Source organism: Nyctereutes procyonoides, unplaced genomic scaffold (assembly GCF_905146905.1).
Source record: "Nyctereutes procyonoides isolate TBG_1078 unplaced genomic scaffold, NYPRO_anot_genome, whole genome shotgun sequence".
In the NCBI taxonomy this organism is placed as follows: domain Eukaryota; kingdom Metazoa; phylum Chordata; class Mammalia; order Carnivora; family Canidae; genus Nyctereutes; species Nyctereutes procyonoides.
In genome coordinates, this window is record NW_026575049.1 from 26,768,306 (window position 1) to 26,774,725 (window position 6,420).

Consider the following 6,420-nt stretch of genomic DNA (forward strand, 5'->3'; position numbering starts at 1 on the left):
ATAGCCTAAAATGCCCTAAATAGTGTGGACCTCTAACTACAATTTCAGAAATATTTCTTTTAATTTAATTTTAAATTAATTAAATCTTTAAATTTAATTTAATTTTTGGATTGTGACACATAATATAAGAGTGCAGAAAACATACGGACATTCAAAGAATAATAATAAAGCAGACACTCACATAAACAACTTCCAAATTAAAAGGCACATCCCCAGGATTATGTGTTCCTCTGCATTCACACTCACCTCGCTCCCCAAGGGGGAATCGTTACTTTGATCTCCATAATAATAATTTCCTTGTTTCTCATTTGGTTTTACAATCAGTGCATACATCCTTACCCAAAATAGTGTTAGCTTTGCCTGCTTTTAAACCGTATATAAGTGGTACCATATGGTTTGTATTCTTAATTCTTTTTGCTAAGCCTTATTTTGAGAGATCCATCCAAGTTGCTGTGTACGGCTGCAGTTCCTTCTATCTCAGTGCTGAATAATAACCTCGTGTGTGAATATTTCAGGCTTTACTTGCTCAGGCTACTGGATTTGGAGGCTGGTTCCAGTTTCAGGTTTCCACAAACACTGTTGCTATGAACATTTAAAAACAGATTTTTGGGTGTACCCGTACAAGCAGTGCTCTGAGGTGTGTCCCTAGGAGACGGACTGCTGGCTCACAGATTCTATGCAGGCTTATCATTTTTTTTTAATTTTTTATTTATTTATGATAGTCACACACAGAGAGAGAGAGGGAGAGAGGCAGAGGGAGAAGCAGGCTCCATGCACCGGGAGCCCGACGCGGGACTCGATCCCGGGTCTCCAGGATCGTGCCCTGGGCCAAAGGCAGGTGCCAAACCGCTGCACCACCCAGGGATCCCTCTGTGCAGGTTTAAAGCTAGGCTGTAGTGCCAAACTGATTTTCCAAAATGGGTGAATCCACTGTCATTCTCACCCACGATGTGTAAGAATCCACATTGTTCCATACTCCTGTCGGGACTTGCCACGGTCAGACTTAAATTTTTGCTTATCAAGTGGGGGTGAAATTGTAGATCTCATGGGGGGGGGGTGTGTTTGCACAACCTCACGAGCAACTTCTCGTTATATTGGTCATTTTGTGGTTCCTTTTTTTTTTTTTAAGATTTTATTTATTTATTCACGAGAGACAGAGAGAGAGGCAGAGGCAGAGACACAGGCGGAGGGAGAAGTAGTCTCTATGCGGGGAGCCCAACGTGGGACTCGATCCCGGGTTTCCAGGATCATGCCCTGGACCCAAGGCGGCGCTAAACTGCTGAGCCACCAGGGCTGCCCAACCGCTGAGCCACCAGGGCTGCCCTTTTTTTTTTTTTTAAGATTTTATTTATTTCTTTGAGAGAGAGAGCATGAGCAGGGCAGAGGGAGAAGCAGACTCCCCGCTGAGCAGGGACCCACACACGGGGTTGCATCTCAGGACCTCAGGATCATGATCTGAGCCAAAGGCAGACGCTTAACCAACCGAGCCACCCAAGCACTCTAAGTGGTTCCTCTTTATGAAGTTAGAGTTCCGAGTCTTTTGCCATCCTTCTCCACTCCTGTATTCCTGTTCCATTTGCTTGTCTCTCCTCCTAATCAATTCACTGGAATTCCTCACATACTTTCCTTTGTCAATTAATGAGTATTTAAAATACTTTCTTCTTCTTTTAACTATTTAGGTAGTCTTTGGTAGAGTTTATAATGTTAATATACTCAGAGTTATCAATTGTTTCCCATGGGATTATGTTCTTTGTTTCTCGTTTAAGAATTATTCTCTACCTCACGTGAAGAAAGATATTGCAAAATATCATCTTCTAAAAGTTTCAGGGTTTTGCTTTTCACAGTGAGCTTGAGTGTCCTATGGAATAAGTTTTTGTGATGTAGGAGACCTGATTGCGGTTTTTCCCATATGAATAACTAATAATCGCAGCACCATTTACTGAAAAGTTCATACCCATTGACCAGTGTGGTCTCAGTATCTCTCCCGCCCTCCCTCCCTCCATATATATGTATGTAGGGTGTTTTTGTAGTCTTGCTATCTGCTAGGGGCAATTTCTTCTCATTCTCTTTCCTTCCTCCTAAAGAGTGCCCTCACTAGTCAGTCCTCTGCACTTCCATAAAAATGTTACTTACCCCCTATGCAGTTCAAAAAATTGGATGATTTTGGTTAGGATTGCCTTGACTCTATAGGTCAATTTGGAGAGTCTTGACACAGCTCCAGGACTGAGTTTTTCAGTCTATGAACATGGCATATTCTCCATTTTTAAAAAAATGTCTTAATTCCAGTGTAGTGAACATATAGTGTTAGATTAGTTTTGGGTGTACAAGAATGATTCAACAACCCTATACATTTCTCAGTGCTCATCTTGGTAAGTGTACTCTTCATCCCCTTCACTTATTTCCCCATCGTCCCCTCACCCACCCACCTCCACTCTGATAACCACCTGTTTGCTTGTTTATTAAAGATTTTAATTTTAAGTAATTTCTACACCCAACATGGAGCTCAAACTCACAACGCTGAGATCAAGAGTTGTGTGCTTCACCAACTAAGCCAGCCAGGCACTTCTACTTGATTGTTTTCTATGTTAACCTTCCATTTTTATCTAGTCTTTATTAATTTTTTAAAGATTTTATTTATTTATTCATGAGAGACACAGAGAGAGGCAGAGACATAGACAGAGGGAGAAGCAGGTTCCATGCAGGGAGCCTGATGCAGGACTTGATCCCAGGACCCCGGGATCACGTCCTGAGCTGAAAGCAGAGGCTCAATTTTTGAGCACCCAAGCACCCCTTTATCCAGTCTTTAATATATCTCTGTATAAAATTGTATTCCATAGGACTTTGTGTATTTTCATTTGATTTATTCCTTTGATTTACATAATTTTTAGAAGATTTTATTTATTTATTTATTTATTTATTTATTTATTTATTTAAAGAGAGAGAGAGAGAGAGAGGGGAAAAAAGTGGGTAGGAAGAGGAATATAAGGAGAGGGAAAGAGAATGTCAAGCAGACTCCGCTCTGAGCGTGGAGCCAGACATAGGGCTTGATCTCACAACCCTGAGATTATGACCTGAGCCGAAATCAAGAGTCAGACATTTAACTAAGTTACCCAGGTGCTCCTACATATTTTTCTTATGCTATAAATGATACCTTCCTGTATTTCATCTTCTTTTTTTTTTTTTTTTTGTATTTCATCTTCTAATCATTTATTACTAGCATAGAGAAGCACAAAACAACAAATTTTTGTATGTTGGGGTTTTTGGTTTTTTTTAAGTAGGTTCCATGCTGAATATGGAGGCCAGTTGGGGGCTCAAACTCACAACCCTGGGATCAAGACCTGAGCTGACATCGAGTTGGACACTTGAACAACTGAGCCACCCAGGTGCCTCTGTATGCTGTTTTTTTTTTTTTTTCAATCCAACAGTTTTACTAAATTATTTTATTAATTTGAAAAATAATCTGAAGATTTTTATTTTTTTGGATTTTCTATATAGAACCCGAAAATAATGACAGTTTTATTTATCTGTAGTCCTGTTATTTTTGTTTTCATTTTGTTGTCTTGCTGTCTAGGATAGCCCTGTCCAAGAGAAACCTATTGTGAAAAAAAAAAAAGAAAGAAAGAAAGCTAATGTGATTCATATATACAGGCCACATGCATAAAATGTGAAATCTTCTAGTAGCCACATTAAAAAATATCAAAAGTAGGTAAACTTAATTTTTATAATAAATTTCATACAACCCAATGTATAAAAATATTGTTTCAATATGTAATCAGCATACAACTATTAATGAAACATTTTGCAGTGTGGAGATTTGCTTGTTTTTGTTTTAACACTAAGTCTTTAAATCCGACATGTATTGCATTTTACTCTTACATGTCAGTTGGGACTAGTTCTCATTAGTCGCAGATGGCTAGTGGCTACCATGTTGGGAAACACAGGTTTAGGATATCCAGTGTTTAATGGAAATGAGGATTGTGACCATCCTTGCTTTGTTACCAATCTCAAGGGTAATGCTTTCAATATTTCCCCATTAATTAGAATATCTGCCATAGGTTTTTTGTAGATACCTTTACCAAGATAAAGACATTCCCCCCCCAAAAAAAAGACATTCCCTTGAATTCCTAGTTTGCTACACATTTTAAAGCAAACAGATGTTGAACTTTTCCTGCATCTATGGAGATGCCCATATGTCTTTCTCTTTTAACTTTTAATGTGGTGAATTACATCAACTGATTTTCAAATGTTAAGCCAACCTTGCATTTCTGGATGAGACCCAATTTTGTCATGAAGTAGTATCATTTTGCCATACTGCCAGATTTGGTTTGCTAATGTTTTGTTTAAGATTTTTGTATGTATATTCATGAGAGACATTGGTCTATAATTTTTTTTTTTTTTTTTTTGCACTGTACTTGTCATAAAAAGAATCGGGAAGTAGTCCCTCTTTTTCTGGTATGTGGAAAAGTAGGGGTAAGACTGGAATTACTTCTTCTTTAAATAACTCATAAGTGAAGCTCTCTGGACCTGAATTTTCTTTGTGGGAACGCTAGTGATGATTGATTCGATTCTTTTAACGATTATGTTTCATACCAGTTGGTACAGAGCCACCACTCTCAACCCCAAGTGCCACAACCACTCCATGGCTGCCCCAGATTCCCCAGATATTCTTTTTTCTTTTTTTAAAGATTTATCTATTTATTCATTCATTCATTCAGAGAGAGACAGTCAGAGAGAGAAGCAGGCTCCATGCAGAGAGCCCGATGCGGAACTCGATCCCGAAGATCCAGGATCACACCCTGGGCTGCAGGTGGCGCTAAACCGCTGTGCCACCGGGGCTGCCCCTCCCCAGATATTTTGATGACATATAGATCAAAGAGTTAATGTGGGGGTGGGGGGAGCCAGAGGTCTCTTGGACTCTGCTCAATGCTAAGGCTGGCACCTGTTATGAATGTCCAGTGTCCCATTCTAAGATACTTTGGTACTATGACCAGGGATGCTCATTCAGGTTTTCTCGAGTCAGTTTTGGTAAGTTATGCTTTTTCTAGGAATTTTCCAAGTTCATTAAGTTTTTTAAGCTACTGGGACGCCTGGGGTGCCTTTATTTATTTATCATTATTATTATATATTCATGAGAAACACAGAGAGGCAGAGACACAGGCAGAGGGAGAAGCAGGCTCCATGCAGGGAGCCTGATGTGGGACTCGATCCTGGGACTCCAGGATCATGCCCTGAGCTGAAGGCAGGCGCCAAACCGCTCACCCAGGGATCCCCCAAAAAATATTTTTAAGCTATCGCCATGAAGTTATTCATAATTATCTTTTATCTCTTTTTCTCAATATCGGCAGACTCACTGACTTTTCGTTTGCGATATTGGTTAATTGTGCCTTCTCTCTTTTCTCTTGATCAATTTCACCAGTTTGTCAGTATAATTAGTATTTTCATAGAAGCAATTTTTGTTTTTGCTAATCTCTTTCATTACCTTCTGCTCTTACTGCACTCTCTCCTTCCTTCTGTTTTATTCTACTTTACTGTTCTTTTTCCAGCTTCTTGAGATGGGTACTTGCTACTTACCGCCTTTTCGCTTTTCTAATAGAAGCATTAAAAGTCATGACTTCCCTTTGAGTCATGCTTTAGCTGTATCTCACAATTTTTTTTTTTTAGGATTTTATTTTTAAGTAATCTCTATACCCAGTGTGAGCTCAAACTTGGCGATCAAGAGTTGCACACTCTTCTGACCCAGTCGGCGAGGTGCCCCTTCATTTTTAATATGCAATATTTCCATTCTCATTCAGTGTAATTTCCATTATGATTTCTTCTGTGATCCATCAGTTATTTAGAAATATACTTCTTAATTTCCAAACACATGGGGCTTTTGAAGTTATCTTTTTGTTGTCAACTTCTGGCTTATTTGTGTTTTAGTCAGAGGATCTACTCTGTATGATTTCAAACTTCAGAAATTCCTTGAGATTTACTGTTTTGTAAATATTCCATATATAATTCTGCAGTTGTTGTCACAATGTTCTGTGAAAGTCCAGTAGTCAAATTTCTTAGACCCTTATTGAATATATTTGTTCTACTAATTACAGAAGATTGTGTTTTTAGGTCTCTCACCATAATTTTGGATGTCTATTTTTCTGTATAGTTCTCTTCATGTTTCTTCTATTTTAAAATTATAGAATTTGCACACAAATTTGAAATTGTTCTATCTTTCTGGTGAATTGGATCATTTTCATTATGAAGTGACTTTCTTTGTCTCCAGGGAGTGTTTTTGTTTTTTTTTTCTCCCTAGTATTAAAAGAACTAACTAGATGAGCCTTTTTCTTGTTAGCCTTGGCATGATGTAGTTCCCTGTGCATTCACTTCCATCCTTTCAGTAGCCTTACGTTTTGGGAGTGTCTCTTGTGGATGTCCTTTCTAAAT